The sequence below is a fragment of the Oratosquilla oratoria genome, chromosome 4 (assembly GCF_046742065.1).
Source record: "Oratosquilla oratoria isolate Oo_2021 chromosome 4, ASM4674206v1, whole genome shotgun sequence".
In the NCBI taxonomy this organism is placed as follows: domain Eukaryota; kingdom Metazoa; phylum Arthropoda; class Malacostraca; order Stomatopoda; family Squillidae; genus Oratosquilla; species Oratosquilla oratoria.
Genome location: NC_134780.1, coordinates 88407674 through 88425173, shown reverse-complemented (window position 1 = coordinate 88425173; position 17500 = coordinate 88407674). Strand labels below are relative to the sequence as shown.

At 44.8% G+C, this 17500-nt stretch overlaps 1 protein-coding gene across 1 annotated transcript in view; it reads right to left on the bottom strand.

Moving 5' to 3' along the window:
- Nucleotides 1-12991, bottom strand: part of LOC143025027 (uncharacterized) — a 311509-nt gene extending 298518 nt beyond the window's left edge. The window contains exon 1 of the mRNA XM_076184638.1: nucleotides 12683-12991. The gene's annotated coding sequence lies outside the window, so the exon portion shown is untranslated. The remainder of the gene's footprint in view (nucleotides 1-12682) is intronic.
- Nucleotides 12992-17500: the final 4509 nt, after the last annotated feature.

Here is a 17500-nt window from a genome sequence, read left to right as displayed (position 1 = left end):
CGATAGTGGGTTTAAAGTGTACATTTACAAATGTGTTATAACATTACAGTTTCCCGTATAATAATGTGTTATAACATTACAGTTTCCCGTATAATAATGTGTTATTTATCATTACAGAGTGAATACTTTATTGTAAGCTACAATTAATCACTTTTAACCCTCTCACAGCTGTTTGTAACTATTAAAATTATTCTGACTACCGGCAACTGATTTTAATCAAAGGGATACCCTTTATCCAGGAAAAGAGTTTAAATCTATTTCAGTCAATTCTGGTTTCATACCTTATATTTTTGTTCTTGCTCAAAACCAGCCAATTTTGTTCATCTGAAGGAAGTTTCTGCCACCGTGTACCATTGGTAATTTCTTTCTCTCCTTCCTTTCTGATATCTTCATCAGATCTCAGATGAAGAAAGTTTCTGCCACCGTGTACCATTGGTAAGTTCTTTCTCTCCTTCCTTTTTGATACCTTCATCAGATCTCTTCTTTTGCATTTCCGTGAACGCCCTCCACTTCAACGCGCTGTTGTCCCCAATTCCAGAAGCTTTAATTATCGGCCGCCGTGAACAAATCTGAGGGATGGAGCTGAGGGTCACGGCCGAATGAGACACATTTCATGGCAGGGTCCTTCTCCTAACAGAGCAAAACTCCTTCGTGCCCCATTACGACAAAATATATATAAACTCGGACATAGTCGACTCGTAGAGGGACGTCTGTCAGGAGTGTCGGATAACAAGTCCGGGGGTGCAATATTGTCCACAGAAATAGAAGCGCTGGTAAACTACAGTCCATAACAACGGAATAGCGGATATGAATGGGACTCACTGAACAGAGGTGAGGCAATCGAGGATCTGATAGGCACAGACAAAGGCTCAAGACATCTGCTTATGATGTTGGTTATCTCCCGTGTAAAACACCCCGGGACAATTGTTCCCCCTGTGGGAGGAAAGTGGCTCCAGAGGTCCTCAAATGGCCGTCCGGAGATTATCTCCACGTATAGGGCCGGATTCGGGGGGGAGGTGAACAACGCGCAGCGACAGCGTATCAAGGGAATTACCGGATCTTACCCGGATAACAAAACAATGCCGGGTCTATTGTCCCTGGGACGCTTCGTCCCGGAACACGTGTCTACCCCGCCGGATAATCTCACTTACAGGATTTAGTCTTGTATTGATGGATTTCGTGATAAAAAAAATTAAGGAATGTTCCCTACACAATATGTGCTAAGATAACCTATTATATTTCCTTCAAATTACGTTCATCTATTTCATATAACTGACGTAAAATATATACCCATATTTTTATACCTAAGTCCTTAACTTTCTATGTACTAGCGTGCGCGCGCGCACACACACACACACACACACACACACACACACACACACACACACACACACACACACACACACACACACACACACACAAGCACACACAATCACGCACGCATACACGCACACACAAACACGCACGCATGCACGCACACAAATGCGGTATGTAACTTTTTTTCATGTCACATACTATTATGAAACCTGAGCATTTCATCGCCCCGATGTTAGAATGGTGAAACGGATTAGTTTCCCCCTCCATCGGCTGGTTATGTACAGAACCTCTTTACCCTCAGCACATGGGGAATCCTGCTGGTCCAACATGGTAATCACTCCACAGTTCTGTGTGCATATACACCAATGTATATCCACATATATATATATATATATATATATATATATATATATATATATATAGGTGTGTGTGTGTGTGTGTGTGTGTGTGTGTGTGTGTGTGTGTGTGTGTGTGTGTGTGTGTGTGTGTGTGTGTGTGTGTGTGTGTGTGTGTGTGTGTGTGTGTGTGTGTGTGTGTGTGTGTGTGTGTGTGTGTATACATATATATGTATATATAATACTGATGCAAATACGTCGCACGTAAGACTGTCGTTGATTTTACCCACTTCGGGTCATTTTTCTATCATTAGGTCATCGTCCTCGTCGCACGCCACACGGAATTCGGCGACAAGGCAGAACATTTCTCTTATGTCTACATCACCGATTACCTTACGGTTTGACACAAGATCTTTTCAGTGACCACGCTCTTCCACGATCCACTATACAAGAAAATCTCAAAGGACTTGAAAAGACCGACCCTGATCTTCCATCAAGGTACCTGTAGAGTCAGATGCTTCTGTTGAAGCTATCTACACTAGATTGCCCAGTCCCATTCATCTATTGACCTCTATTCTTGGCACTTGATATATGAGGAATTTCGTTATCAAGACAGGGTTATCTCCGATATATTTACAATATTTTAAAGACAACCTCACCTATCGATCTTGTTCTAGAGTGCCCCTTGTTTAGAGTTCCTAAATTCGAAACTCTCATATATGCACGTGCGCCCTTCACGTTACACATAAACTCGCGCACGCGCAATGAAGCAGAGATGTTGCACTATGCCAAAGTCGCGTGTCCGTTGATGCTTTGCGTTCTAACGTCCTTATGTTCCTGAAGAAGAGACAACCAGGAGGAGAGTTTCCATCGCATCCAATAAATTGGTCTATTCTTCATCGAAAAATATAGGTATACGCGCATAATAGAGTATACCTATCTCCAGTAACCTCTATTAAGATATATTTTTTGTTTTTCTGTATTCTGCATACAAATATGAATGTAGAGACGTATACCTTGCAGTTTGAAAGTGTCTTGTTTATAAGAATTTCTGTCGGTTGTTTTTTATCAAGTATGGGTTAAAAAGCGACAATTTTTATGAATGAGGCGTACAATACTCAATTTGCGATCTGCTTTTGTGACACTGCGTGCATTCGAAGCTCCACTCTATACACGAAGGATAAAATCAAAATGTGCAGCTGAATATCCCACGCCAAGCCTAATAGATAAACTGTGCCGGAGATGTGTGATTCCATTCGGGACATTACAAAAATTGCAGTTGTTGAGTTCGTTTTACACGCCTCCGCTTCTTGTCGCCTCCGCCTTGTCAACAAGACCGGCGACTTACACGCGGGGTACTTTAGCCCGACTTCTACCTCGAGTGCTTTGCGTCTGTGGCAACTTTTAAGAGGTACACAAGAGACGTTTCGGGTTATTTGGAATGTGACGATCCTTATCACGTCTTCAATTAGACAGTAGCATTCTTTAATCTTCTGAAAACGTCATGGCTTCGAGACCGCTTGTATTAAGTGGTTGATTTACATTGGCGGAGCATAACCGTCCGGAGTTAGTCAGAATGAAATATATGAAGTTCGTCCCACGGGAGTTGATGGAAATAAGAATAACCCTTTCACTTCACTCGCGCTCCTTTTTTGTGAATAAAATCGCCTGCCATTACCTTGAATAAAAATTCAAAAGGATGTCAATATATTAAAGGAATTAATAACTACCAAGCACATATACAGCCTGTTGTGGGTTGTTTGAGACGCGTATTCAAGATGTTTGTAACATTTTCCGATAAAATCTACATCAAATTTGAGGTTGATGATTACAAAGAAATCTCTTATGATAACCGTGGTGGTGACAACATTGATAATGATGAAAACAATAATAATAACAAACGGTGATTAACAATATCAGTTAGAATTAATAAAAACATCTATATTATAATGCAACACTAGTAACTTCGGTCAGTAAAAAGAGAATGTAATCAAAGTCTCCGGCGGAAGAAGACATACAGGTTAGGTTAAGTTAAATAAGGGTTATGCTTATTGTCATCAACTTATGCAACCGACGATTCGCAAACTCAGGATAGCCCACATGAAAATTGTTACACTAGGATAGCCCACATGAAGATTCGTCGCCCTAGGAGAGCCCACACGAAGACTTCTCACCCTGTCAAAGTCTAGGGTGACGATTCTTCATGTGATCCCATACAACCTCCACGGGATTTGCGGCAACACTGATGACGTAGGAGCAACATCCCACGGAGGTGCACACAACGACTAGAAAGAACCACACACACAGACACACTCGCCCTCCACGTTTAGAAAACTATTTGTTAGAAGGCTCTCCGCGTTATATATAAAAAAAGACACTGTGTTCCCATTTAACAGGGTTTTAAAGTTTATAGATTTTATATAGGAGACGCTGGATGATTACGTTCATCCGGCGTTGACTACAAGAGGCTAGACTTGATTTATAAACGTGATTCAAGGATTCAGTGCTAGGCTATCATAAGGAACAATGCACTACGAAATGAATATGCCCTTATTGGCCTCTTACATCGCCTGGTGATTTTATTCAGCCGAGGAAATGCATCTCGATTCACCCGTTCACTTGTCCCGGCTGTCCTCGGGTGATATTGTTTGGTCGAGAAGGACCCGGGAATTTCACTCCGACGAGCTGCGCCGATGTATCAAATGATATTGCATTTTTCAACCCTATGCCCGCAAACCAGGTATGTTTACAAGCTACACGATGTCCCAATGAATAGATAATTCCCACGAGTCATGCTAAGCGAAGAATTTCATAAAACTCTCAGGTCAAGTATGCTTATATATATTGCATTATTCTCCCCTTCCCTTCGGTGGCTTGGAGGGCCAAGCAGAGACTATGCTCTGGCTGCAAATCCTTACAAAAATTCCGCCTTTTGACTCCAGAGCGTGATGGCACTCCCCTACCGGGAGAAGTCACATACAGCTCACGAAATCACTTGGCTTTGGCTAGAATTAAAACGACAATTTTTATCTTAAAGAACTGGGCCATCCTGGGTTTATGATTTTTGATTGTATAAGCTGATGACAATAAGCATAACCCTCATTCAACCTAATCTAACCTAATCTTTATTCCACTGTTGATATTCGGCGTACTGGGGTGACAATTCTTCAGGTGGGATCTCGTGGGGTGACGATTCTTTATGTGGACGTTCTGGGGTGACAATTCTTCGTGTGACCCGATGCAAGCTTGATTTTCTTCTTTCGGCAAAATAAATTTTACTTATCGGGTCCACCATCTTAACCATCTCAGGCCACGAGTAGCGCATGTTAACCACCGGACCATGTCGCTGGTTTGAAGAAAATGGGATGTTGGTAAGCTACGCAGCAACCAACCACGCTCAAAATTCTTTCGTGCTAAGAAAATGGGAAGAAGGTGGCGGGCAGAATCAGTTGTCTCGTGAAACGATGAAAAGGAGCAGAGAATTAAACTATGAGGGAGTTACCAATATATAAGTGGAAAACTAGGATACGAATAGAGTATTTTGTGGGCTGAAAAATGTGAATTATGATGACATAACTAAGTGTGCTATGGGATATAGTAGGAAGAATGTGAATCAAAAGAAGGCAATGGTATACTTTCGAAAATATTCTGGTTAATATCAAAACGATAATATTTAGTTATTGGATACACCCCGGACTGTGTCTTAACGACTCGGGTGTGACTAAAATTACAAAGAAAAAAGGATGAAAAAAAAACTTCCATTGTCCTAAACATATCAACATCGCGGTTCGCTGATTAGATTTTGTTTCATAGAGTATCAGGCGATTTCAGTCAGCTGGCGAGGTTCATATCCCCCTTCCGAAGAGGGTCTCAATCCTTATACTTAGAGTTCAAACTTGGGTTCACTTTAGACGAATAAGACCATCAGGAGTATGTCACTATTTATTATCTACTATTTACCCCTTTATTATTCACTATTTATTCCTTTATTATTTACTATTTACCGTTTGTTTATTATCTAACTATACATATGCACTTATTTATTTGATTTATCATTATTTATATTATTATAATTTCTATTTATCTATTTTATTTATCTATCATTATTATATGTATATATATTTTCACGTCCGACGTAGTTATGGACCAAAAGGTCTCCTGTCGGCATGCTCCGCCTTTGTAATTCTTTGTAATTTACACATTGTGCAACGCCAACAACTAGGGACCGAATAAATCACCGATTTAATTTAATAATTTCTGTAGAGGTTCGTGGGTAATACATTGTCACTATACGAACGCTTTCAGGAAAGTATTAATAATGTCGTAATAACACTTAAATGCAGCTTTGAAACATTGACAAGCGAGAGAGAGAGATGTTATGGAATTGTTTAGATAATTTTACATCTTCCCCAAAAAGATAGAATATGTTAATATATGGACAAGCACACGTATGTTATATGTATATAAGTTTTATGTATATATATATATATATATATATATATATATATATATATATATGTATGTATGTATGTATAATGTAAGTATGCATAGGTTTCTAAGTAACGCATCACCCGAATATACGCTTGAAACCTGTTAACATAGTTAACAATGGTGGAAGATTAGATCTAGCGGAGAACGTAGGATACGAAGAAGACGACGAAGAAAAAGAGAGAAAAAGAAGAAGGCGGGAAAGGAGAGGAAGAAGAAGGAGGAGGAGAAGAAGAAGAAGAAGAAGGAGGAGAAGAAGAAGGAGGGGAAGAAGAAGGAGGAGTAGAAGAAGAAGGAGGAGGAGGAGAAGAAGAAGAAGGAGGAGGAGGAGGAGAAGAAGAAGAAGAAAGAAAAAAATATGAGTAGCTACGTGTTGACCTTGGCGTGTCTCGCCTTGTCAAATTGCATAAGCAACTAAGAGTAGCGAAAGGAAGGTACCTCGCCATAGCCCAAGCCTAGCGATGATTTTTTTTGGGAGGCATTTTTTTTTTTTTTTCAACAAGGCACATGTAATTATTTTTATCATGTGTGAATAGATAACGAATTTATAAAGGGCGTTAATTTTTTTCTTTTATTTTCAACAAGACACATATGATTATTTCTATTATGTGTGAACAGGAAACGACTGTTTAAAGAATACTTTTAACGCCCGAGGGAAAATAAATCTTACGCATTTCAAGGCTTGTTCTTAGTGTCTCCACTACTCCTGGTTTAAAGCTAAAGCCTCTGATTGGACTAAGAAAGTCCCTCAGTTGACTGGCTTTCCTCCTAAAGCTAATAAGATTTGTAAGCAAAGATAATAGGCTCCTTATAATGACTTGCATATATGCGAACAGTGAGGAACAAATACAGTGGATTCTAAGAACGACAAGAGAAAAGAAGAAATTGGCGCAAATGAGGGTATTGTGGGGGTGCAGGTTTTGTTAGTTCTTCACTCTATCTTACATCCGAAATATCGACACAGGTTACCCTTAACAAGGAAGACTAGCAAGCCTCGGTTCGAGTCCGGGAACGACTGTCGGAATTATTTGAAGGAAGACTTGTATTGCAAGATGGGCTTCCCGCCATTTGTGAGAATTTGAATGCTCACACAATGCAACCGAAAACGGGTGGGAGAGGAGGAGGAGGAGGAGGAGGAAGAGGAGGGGAAATATAATGTATGTATGTGTGTGTGTGTGTGTGTGTGTGTGTGTGTGTGTGTGTGTGTGTGTGTGTGTGTGTGTGTGTGTGTGTGTGTGTGTGTGTGTGTGTGTGTGTGTGTGTGCACGCGCGTGTGTGTGTGTCTGCTTGTGTGTGTGTTTGCCTGTGAGGCGTGTGTCTGCGTATGTAATAATAATAGTATGTGGTTTACTGGGTATAGCAGCATTACTGCTGAAAATATAAAATGTGTGTGTTTGCCTCTGTGTGTGTGTCTGCGTATGTGTGTGTCTGCCTGTGTATGTGTGGTGTCTGCGTATATGTGTGTCTGCGTATTTGTGTGTATGCACATGTGTGTCTGTATATGATTATGTATATGTACACAGAAAGAAGAATTCAGGTAAGAAACTAAAACACAGTCTTCGACTCTCAATTGTGGATCGAAACTACCATAGCGTCTCCCACGGAAATTAACTTGAACATCATCACACTTGAAGTATGATCACAAACATATTCCAAAAACTAACAAATGACGAAATACTGAGAATCAGTTTCTATTCTATTATCAACATTGACCAATAATCTGTTTTGCATAATGTTATTGACTCTATAGGGATAACACTAAAGAGAGCTATAGTACAGATTCGTTATAATATCAATAGTATTGATCGTATAGATGCCATTTTACGATTCCAATTACACAGGCTGGGCAAGTTGCGGACACTGGTGTGTGTTGGGGATTAAACTCGGATCTTTATGGTTATGAGACGGTGTCGGAACAGTGTGTCACAATAACTAATTTCTGCAACACCTGAGACCCTGCTACCGAATCAGGCACAAAAACGCAAGGAATGTTTATATGTACATATTCTACATTACAGAATGATTAAGCAAAAGTAGGAATAAATGTTTCTCAAGATTTGGAAATAATTTTGGGCAAGTTGAAAGCGCAGCTTTGACCTTTGTACTCGGACAGTCAATTCAAGTGAAGATGATTATGGAGATAGAATCGAAAATGGTGGAGATGTCGATAGAGATATGGAGATAGAAATTCGATTATGTTGAGGTCGAGACTAAGATGAAGAAAAGGAAAATTTGCAAACATGTCATCAATTTCCTTCGCGTGTTAGCGCCTTCCTACTGGATTTATTAGTAAAAGGATAAATCGTTCTCTGGTTTCCATGGTACCTATATCTTCATAATGACAACACGATTTTACTGAATAGTCTTTTCGGTAAAAGGTTATTGATGTTTGGAAAAAAAATAGACGAATTGGTGTCGCACCGTAAGGAAACCTGACAGACCCCCAAAGATTTATTTGTGTGTGGCACCTGAGTTGCTTGGTCCATCAACTTCGGTTCATTTCCATCCTTAATTGAGTTCCAAGTAGGACCTTAAGTACATGTGACTACGCAGTGGTCAGATGACGAATAACCCTCGGTTTGAGAACGAAAAAGAATTTGAATATTCTTCCCGAGTCGGAGGGCTCAGTGTAAGCCATCATCCCCCCAGGAGATCTCGAAGTCGACTGACGACGCCCGTCGCGACAAGAAACCCAAACTGACAACGCAGTAACCAAATCACATCGTTTACCGCCGACACGTTGGCGGCGTTGGTCCCCCCACGGGTATTTGCGCAGGGTCCTAATTTGGCTGACAAAAGGGGCGCTGATGTCAGCCGGTGAGTTGGCTGACAAGTGAAACCAGTACCGCGGCACTGTTTTACCCTCCCGAAGAATGGGAGGTTCGCGGAATGACAAATGACCCGGAGACAAAAAGAACTCGAGTCCAGTTCCCGGTAACAAGACAATTCTTCCGGCACCTCTATTCGATTGCCTCCGGGTGTTGAAGAAAAAGAAAATAATCTGAAAGGTTTTCAAAGGTGTCATTGTATATCATCGCCCACCAATAGATGCGTTGGTACAAAATCTTATTAAAGACTCTGACCTTGTATTAGACGTTCGTCCTTCCTGCGCCGTTTGGCTCAGAATATTTGCACAGGATCAGACAGATCCAACCAAAGACAACGACCTTTCACTTATCGAACAGCTCTCCACATCGAAGTGGTAGTGTAACGCACCCAACATCTGCGAGTCACTGAAACTCGTCTGAATCTATCCAAACCCGCAATCTGCATAGTGACAAGGCAAGCAGCCTATGATTGACTTGATAATACCCGAGCGGCACCTTCTCCCCCTCGTCGCCTACCTCCATCCCCTCCCCCCATCCCCCCCACCCCCCACCCTGCGGCTGCACTTGGGAAATATCGATCGTCCAGCTGGAAGACCCCGAATCAAGTGCGGGCGGTACGTCTCCGCCGACCGGTACCACCGGAATAGCTTGACGGCGTCATCCCCCTGGACCGGGCCGATTCGGCGGCCGTTCTTCGAGCGAACCGGGCTCAGGTGCGGCCGGGGGGATATAACTCATTTCTCACAGTGCCAATGCCCTTCTGGTGCCACGGGACACACCCTCGGCATGGGCAATGGGCTGCCATGGACCAAAATGCCGTGTGAAACCGGATATGAAGCGGATGACGGAACGGATCGCGGCTATGTACCTGCGCGGTCCGTGATTGCAGGTGAGCGAGAAATCCGCGGTTCCGCTCGGTGGCCCCGCCACACCGCCCGCCCGCCCGCTGAGCATCGCCCGCGCGGTGGACAGCGACATCGTTAAATTCGTTGACAGTCGAATGAGAGTGCTCCACAGGAGGCGCTGCAGGGACGCCAATGATAGGTGTGAGCACCTTTCCAGGTGTCAGATGTAAACATTACACCTGGTGGCAAAATATCTAACACACGCGCAATATACGGAAAGATACCGGCATAGAGGAGAAATATTAGTCGGTGGAATAAATTCTGCATTCTGTCAAGCTACCGAGATTATTATGAATAAATAAAAAGTACTATAAAAATCACAAACCTGTTATAATATAGTACTATATAATATAACGATATAATACAATATATATATATATCTAGAATTTGTAATATACCGCAAATATATTTTACATTGTTCGGAGGATAATAAATAATCGCGTAGTATGAAATCAAGCTTTCACATACTATACATACATCTTTTACACGAGAGTAATAAATGCATAAAAACGACCTTGTGAAAACAAGTGTGAGGATTCTATTCCTTCTGCGAGAGTAATATCAAATTTCAAATATTTCGTCAACTACTTCTAGATCATCAACAAACTAAGCTTTTCCCGCAGTGAAACTTATAATAAATCATTGTATTCAGTTCCGTTTCCAGAAAATCACTTACTCGTCCACACGTACAGCAACGGCGAAACAAGGTCTTTCTTTTAAATTAAGGCTATCGACTTATAAAGTGGTCATTAAGCCTGGTTTGAATGTTTACAGTCCCGACGTTGTTGTAGTTCTTCTTCATAAGCTCTCCGAGAACCATCACGAAATTCCATTGGAAACCGCGACCGGAACATCGATCTACAATAGAGACAGACATCGAACTCCCGGCCACCGGAGGAACATGAGACATCGCCCCTTCCGTCCTCGCAAAGCGTCTTCGCGGGAGGAGGTCCTCACACGAAGAAACCGGAGACGACCAAGGTTCCTCGTCCACTTGAACCCAGGAAGAGAGTCACTGACGCTCCCTCTGGGCCGCGGAAACCAATCACTCCATTATTACTCCAACACCCCGGGGGCATCCGCCAAAGGTCCTCTCTAGCTCTGTACAGCCACGCAACAAATCCTCATAGCTATCAATAACAGCAGCGAAACAACCCCACAAGGCCCATTACAGGGAGATCACCGGAAACAATTTGACCTCTACAGACATGACTTTGCTCACTCCATCGCACTTCCTTATGATCGCTACGATCTATACGCTGTAGATCTACATTCATTCCCCCTTCACATTTATCGATAAATAGTTATTGTGCGTTTCGGTGTATGCTGGTGTGAGGTTTACATTATCTGTGGATAACTGAATTACCAGAGAGACTTTTCCCTGTATACGCAAATATTACCTGTACTGTGAATATCGAAAGAATTAAAAGTATAGGTATACATATATATATATATATATATATATATATATATATATATATATATATATATATATAATGCGTATATCTATTTGAAGGTACATACATATACACACACATTTATGTATGCATATTTCACCACGTGAGTTAATATTTTCGGTTTGAAGATAGTATTATTATTTTATTCCATCAAACAAAAATTCTCAGAGAACAAATCACCATAATTACACTCAATATTTCAATATAATAAGTGAGGTACTTTGCACCACCTAAATTCAAATACTAAACAAACTGTAACTATAACTGATAAAAGGATAATTGCGTTTAGTGTATAATTCATAACACAAATATCACAACACCTTCATCCAGGTGAAATATAAGGTAAAATCGCTTCGATTTATGAAAGACGATATTTAAACATTTATCCGCATCAGTCCTCTGAGGACCAGTGGTACACAACTATGTCTTGGTTCTGGTCAACGCCAGGTTGATTTATTCAGTTGGAAGCTTGTGTTTAAACGGAAAAGGTTCAAATATTACGAATGGCGGGATTGTGGCAATTTGTATTTTAAGACAAATCGTTATATATATATATTTTTAATTCTTTTAATCTTTCAAAAATCGGACAACGTCACCTGGGGAATACAAGAGAGGCAGAACGCGAATAATTGATACACTGGATCTCCTGTATTAGAAAAGATAAATAAAATCCATATGCTTCGCCGCCACTGAGCATTAACATGCCGAATCACCATCGTGTTGCTTATCGTTGCTGAGGTTGCAAATACGGTACGCGCAATCCATTCATTTCACGAAAGACATTCAGTCGCTCTTCATCATCGCAAGAACATCAGGGATCTAACGACACTTTTCGTCCGTTGCTCACAAGACAACAGTTGCATCCAGTTGCATTTCGATCCAAAAAGCCTGTGCGTCGGGACACGGGCAAGACCGGGGGTATGCAAGCTTTTTGCCACGATTGCTGCAATGCTAACGACACCGTAACGGCGAGTTTTAATTGCCGCGTTGCAGAGAGTGGCTAAGAGCCTTCGCAAACTCACACGACACCGCCAATCCTGGTGCCAAACATAGCCTATGTGGAGTGTCGATGATAGCTTGGTGCCAACATACCCAGTAAGCCATATCGGCATCAGCAGACGCTGCGAATAAGTGGGTAGGTATGGGTAGACAGATACGCAGGTACGTAGGTAGGTAGGTAGGTAGGTATGTAGGTAGGGGAGGTAGGTCGTCGTCGTTGTCCGATCATTTGAGGGTACAAGATAAGGAAGGCTGGCGACACTGTTCGGGTTTCCTCACATACACACAGACACGAACAGAGCACCAGCTACGGCTGGTGGCGCCGTGGCATCCCAAAGAGAAAGCTGTCTTACCTGTACACTCTTCCACGGCGACGAAGTTTGGGGGGAAGACGAGCCGGAGCGATGACGAGAGGCAGTAGAGAGGGTTATCCTTAAATAGTGTCAATGTTCACTTGCACATAATGTCCACTCACCACCACGCAACGCGCGAGAAGCCACGCTGGAAGAGTGCGCGGGAACAGCGGTCCGAGACAACAATGCGCGCTAACCAGCGCGTCTTCTACCACAGGCAATGCGGCCCACACTGACTATTCTTACGGATTCTCGACCCGGCCGACCGATGCTGCTGCTGCTGCTGCTCTCGCCGCCGCCGCCGCCGCCGCCGCCACCGCCGTCGTCGCTGCTGCTGCGCGTGACGTAAAGCCACTGTTCCCCCCATAACAAAACGTGGCGGCGCTCGGCCAATCAGCGCACGTCTTGCCACAATGATGGACCAATAGCGGCGCGTCTCGTCTCCCACCAGCCAACCATTGTCCCGATAACAATGGGATGCCCAACAAAGGGGGACGGACTACAATACCTCGTACTTACAATTGGTCAGCTGGCTCAGGTGAAGCAACCAACGAAAAGGGCGCTGCCACTTGGAGCCAGCCTCGGTGGCGCCACGAAAAAGTCCCGATCGTGGAAATTTGTGGCCGCCAACCTCCGAGAGGGGAAGGCCGGAGTTTTAAAACGCGTCTGGCTAATGTGTATTTTTCCGTAGAAATGGCATTGCTTGCGTCAACGCAAGGGCTCGCAGCTGTTGTCAAAGGCTCCAACACTTCCTCCTCCTCCTCCTCCTCCTCCTCCTCCTCTTCCTCCTCTACCTTCCCTCTCTCCTCTCCTCTCCACTCCTCTTCTCTCCTCTCTACTCTATTCTCCTCTCTTTTCCTTTCCTTTCCTCTCTTTTCCTTTCCTCTTTTCTCCACGCCTCTCCTCCTTACGTCCACACTCCTCTCTTGTTTCTTTTGTCCTCTCTCCGCCTCTCTTCCTCGTTCTTGTCCTCCCCGTCCTGTTCCTCCTCTTCCTCTTTTATTCATTTCCTCTTCTTTCCTTTCTCTTCTTCCTCCTCCTCCTCTTCCTCTTCTTCTTTTTTCCCCTTCCTCCTCCTCCTCCACCACGTCCTCACCCCCCTTTCTCCACTTCCTCCTCCTCCTCCTCCTCCTCCTCCTCCTCCTCCTCTCACTCACTCAACCTCAACCTCAACTCCCCTTCATGCTGCAACCTTTCTTGCGATCAACTTCTGTTTCTCCGTCCACCTTCTTCCCCTACAGTGTTCTCTTCAGCACCTAGACCTCCTCCCCCTCCCCTCTCCTCCCCTCCTTCTCCCCCTCCTCCTCCTCCCTCCCTTCCTCTGATTTCACCTTTCTTTTCCTTCCTTCCCCACCTCGACGCCGCCACACCGCAACACTGTCCTCTCCTTCCTGCTGTCCTCGTCACCCTCCCTCCTCCCTCCTCCCTCCTCCCTCCTCCCTCCTCCCTCCTCCCTCCTCCCTCCTCCCTCCTCCCTCCTCCCTCCTCCTCCCTCCTCCCTCCTCCCTCCTCCCTCCTCCATCCTCCTCCTTCCTCCCTTTCTTATTCTTCTTCATTCTCTTTCCCCTTGTTCTTCGCCGGGTCCCTGCACTCCCCCCCCCTTCCCCTCCTTCCCCCCCACTTCTCTTCTTCTCTTCGCTTGATTCTGTTTTTCTTTGTTTCTTCTTTCTTTTGCGTTTATTCTCTTCTTTCTTTGCCTCACTATTCCTTACATTCCCCCTCCATGCCTCTCTTTCTCCTCTACTCCATTCCCCTCTCATACCTTTCGTCACCGCCCCCCCCATTTCCTCCCCATACCTTCCGACTCGCATACATTCCCCTCCCCTTCTCCCCTCCCCTTCTCCCCTCCTCTCCCCCTCCCCCCCTTCGCTTATATTCTTCTCGCCTCCCCTCCTCTTCCCCTTCCCCTCCTCTTCCTTCACCTTCCCCTCCTCTCCCCTCCCCTTCCCCTCCTCTCCCCTCCCCCTCCCCTCCTCTCCCCTCCCCTTCCCTTCCTTCTATATTTTCCTCTTTCCTTCTTTTTCTCTTATGCCTTCTCTCTAGGTCTCCCTTCCCTCTCTCCTCCCTTCCCTTTCCTTCCTCCTCCCCTCCCTTCTTTTTTGCCCTCCACTCGCTTCAGTCCTCCCTTCCTCTTCCCTTTCTTCCTCAATTCGTTTCCTCTCTCCTTCCCTCACCTATTCTCTCTTGCCCATTCTTCCTCCTCTCTTTCTCTCTAGGCTTCCCCTCCTCTTTCCCTTCTCCATTCCTCTGTTCTCCTCTTGCCTATGCTTCTGTTCCTCTCCTCCCTCCTCCTCTCTTCCCTCCTCCTCTCTTCCTTACTCCTCTCTTCCTCTTTCCTTCTTTCCATTCCGTCCCTCCCTTCTTCCCTTGCTTTCTCTCCCGTTCTTCCTCTCTTTCTCTCTTTCTCTTTTACCTCCTCTTTTTCCCCTCGATTCTTTATTTCACGCCTCCAATACCTCTTCCCTCTCCCTCCCGCCTCTCCCACGTCTCCCTCCTATCACATCTTCCCTCCTCTCTTCCCTCCTCTCCTCACCTCCTCTCCTCTCCACCGCGTTGTCCTTTGCACTTGATCCTCGTGTTCCGTCCACAATAGTTTTGCTTCTTCTTCGCCTTCGCCTTCGCTATGACTGCGGGCGACGTGCACATGTGACAAACTCAGAGGAGGAGGAGGAGGAGGAGGAGGAGGAGGAAGAGGAGGAGGGAGAGAGGGAAGGAGGTGTAGGAGGAGGAAGAGGAGGAGGAGTAGGAGGAGGAGAGAGGGAAGGAGGAGGAGGAGGAGGATTAGGAGGAGGGAGAGAGGGAAGGAGGTGTAGGAGGAGGGAGAGAGGGAAGGAGGTGTAGGAGGAGGGAGAGAGGGAAGGAGGTGTAGGAGGAGGGAGAGAAGGAAGGAGGAGTAGGAGGAGGGAGAGAGGGAAGGAGGAGTAGGAGGAAGGAAAGATGGAAGGAGGAGTAGGAGGAGGGAGAGAGGGAAGGAGGAGTAGGAAGAGGGAGAGAGGGAAGGAGGAGGAGGAAGAGGGAGAGAGGGAAGGAGGAGTAGGAGGAAGGAAAGATGGAAGGAGGAGTAGGAGGAGGGAGGGAGGGAAGGAGGAGTAGGAGGAGGGAGAGAGGGAAGGAGGAGTAGAAGGAGGGAGAGGGAGAGGAAGAGAGGGAAGGAGGCAGAGAGTAAGGTGACGTGCACATGTAACAAACTCAGAGGAGGAGGAGGAAGAGGAGGAAGAGGAGGAGAAGGAGGAGGGAGAGAGGGAAGGAGGAAAGGGAGAGGAGGGGAGGGGGAGGGAGAGGGAGAGAGGGAAGAAGGAAAGGGAGGGGAGGGAGAGGGAGAGAGGGAAGAAGGAAAGGGAGAGGAAGGGAGGGGGAGGGAGAGGGAGAGAGGGAAGGGGAAAGAGAGTAGGCATTGATGGTGGAGATAAAGAAAGAGGAGAAAGAGAGGAAGTGGTAGAGGGGAGACAGATAGAAGAGGAGCGGGAGAGGGAGGGGAGGAGGAAGAAGAAGAAGAAGAAAAGAACAGAAGGAGGAGGAAGAAGAAGAAAAGAATAGAAGGAGGAGGAGGAAGAGGAGAAGAATAGAAGGAGGAGGAAGAAGAAGAAAAGAATAGATGGAGGAGAAATAAGAAGAAGAAGAATAGGAGAAGGAGGGGGAAGAAGAAGAAGAGGATAGAAGGAGGAGAAAGAAAAATGAAGAAAAGAATAGAAGGAGGAGAAAGAAGAAGAAGAAAAGATTAGAAGGAGGAGGAGGAAGAAGAGAAGAATAGGAGAAGGAGGAGGAAGATTAAGAATATGAAAGGAAGAAATTAGATTAAAAGAAGAGGGGGCGAAGGAAGTGATAAAGGAGGAGAAGAAACGAAAGCTAAGTCGAGGGCGTTATGGAGTGAACACAGGGTAACAGAAAAGGTGAAGGATGCAGAAGAAAAGCAGGAGGAGGAGGAGGAGGAGGAGGAGGAGGAGGAGGAGGAGGAGGAGGAGGGGAGGAGGAGGAGGAAGAGGGAGGAGAAGGAGGAGTAGAAAGGAAGGTGAGAGTTGAACGGGGAAGAGGGGAGGAGGAGGAGGAGGAGGGGGAGGAGGAGGAGGAGGTGGAGGTGGAGGAAGAGGAGGAGTAGAAAGGAAAGGAGGAGTAGAAAGGAAAGTGGGTGTAGAATGGGGAGGAGGAGGAGGAGGAGGAAGAGGAGAAGTAGAAAGGAAAGAAGGAGTAGAACGGAGAAGAGGGGAGGAGGAGAAAGAGGAGAAGTAGAAAGAAAAGGAGGAGTAAAACGGAGAAGAGGGGATGAGGAGGAGGAGGAGGAAAAGCAGGAGGAGGAGGAGGAGAAGTGGAAAGGAAAGAAGGAGTAGAACGGAGAAGAGGGGAGGGGGAGGAAGAGGAGAAGTAGAAAGAAAAGGAGGAGTAGAACGGAGAAGAGGGGAGGAGGAGGAGGAGGAGGAGGAGGAGGAAGAGGAGGAAGAGGAAGAGGACGGGATGACAATAAAATTCTGAAGAAACAAAAGAGAAAGAAGAACAGAGAATCGGAAGGGAGGGGGAGAGCAAAAGAAATCTGTAAAGAAGAAAAGAATTAATAGTAATAATAATAACGATAACATAGCGAGAGAAAAAGAAATAAATAACAAAAATCCGGAGACGAATGACAAAGGAGGTCAAAGAAACGATAAATAGATAATATTGTTGAAAAAGGATAGAGAATCGAAAGGGAAGTGTATGAGTATTATAAAAAGGGAAAAGAACAGATTAAGGTTAATAACCCGCTTAAGGTTAGGATCGGGGCTTATCTGGGGTAAATAGAATCACAAGGTAATAGCCAGAATAATATTTAACAAGTTCTCGAGGGGT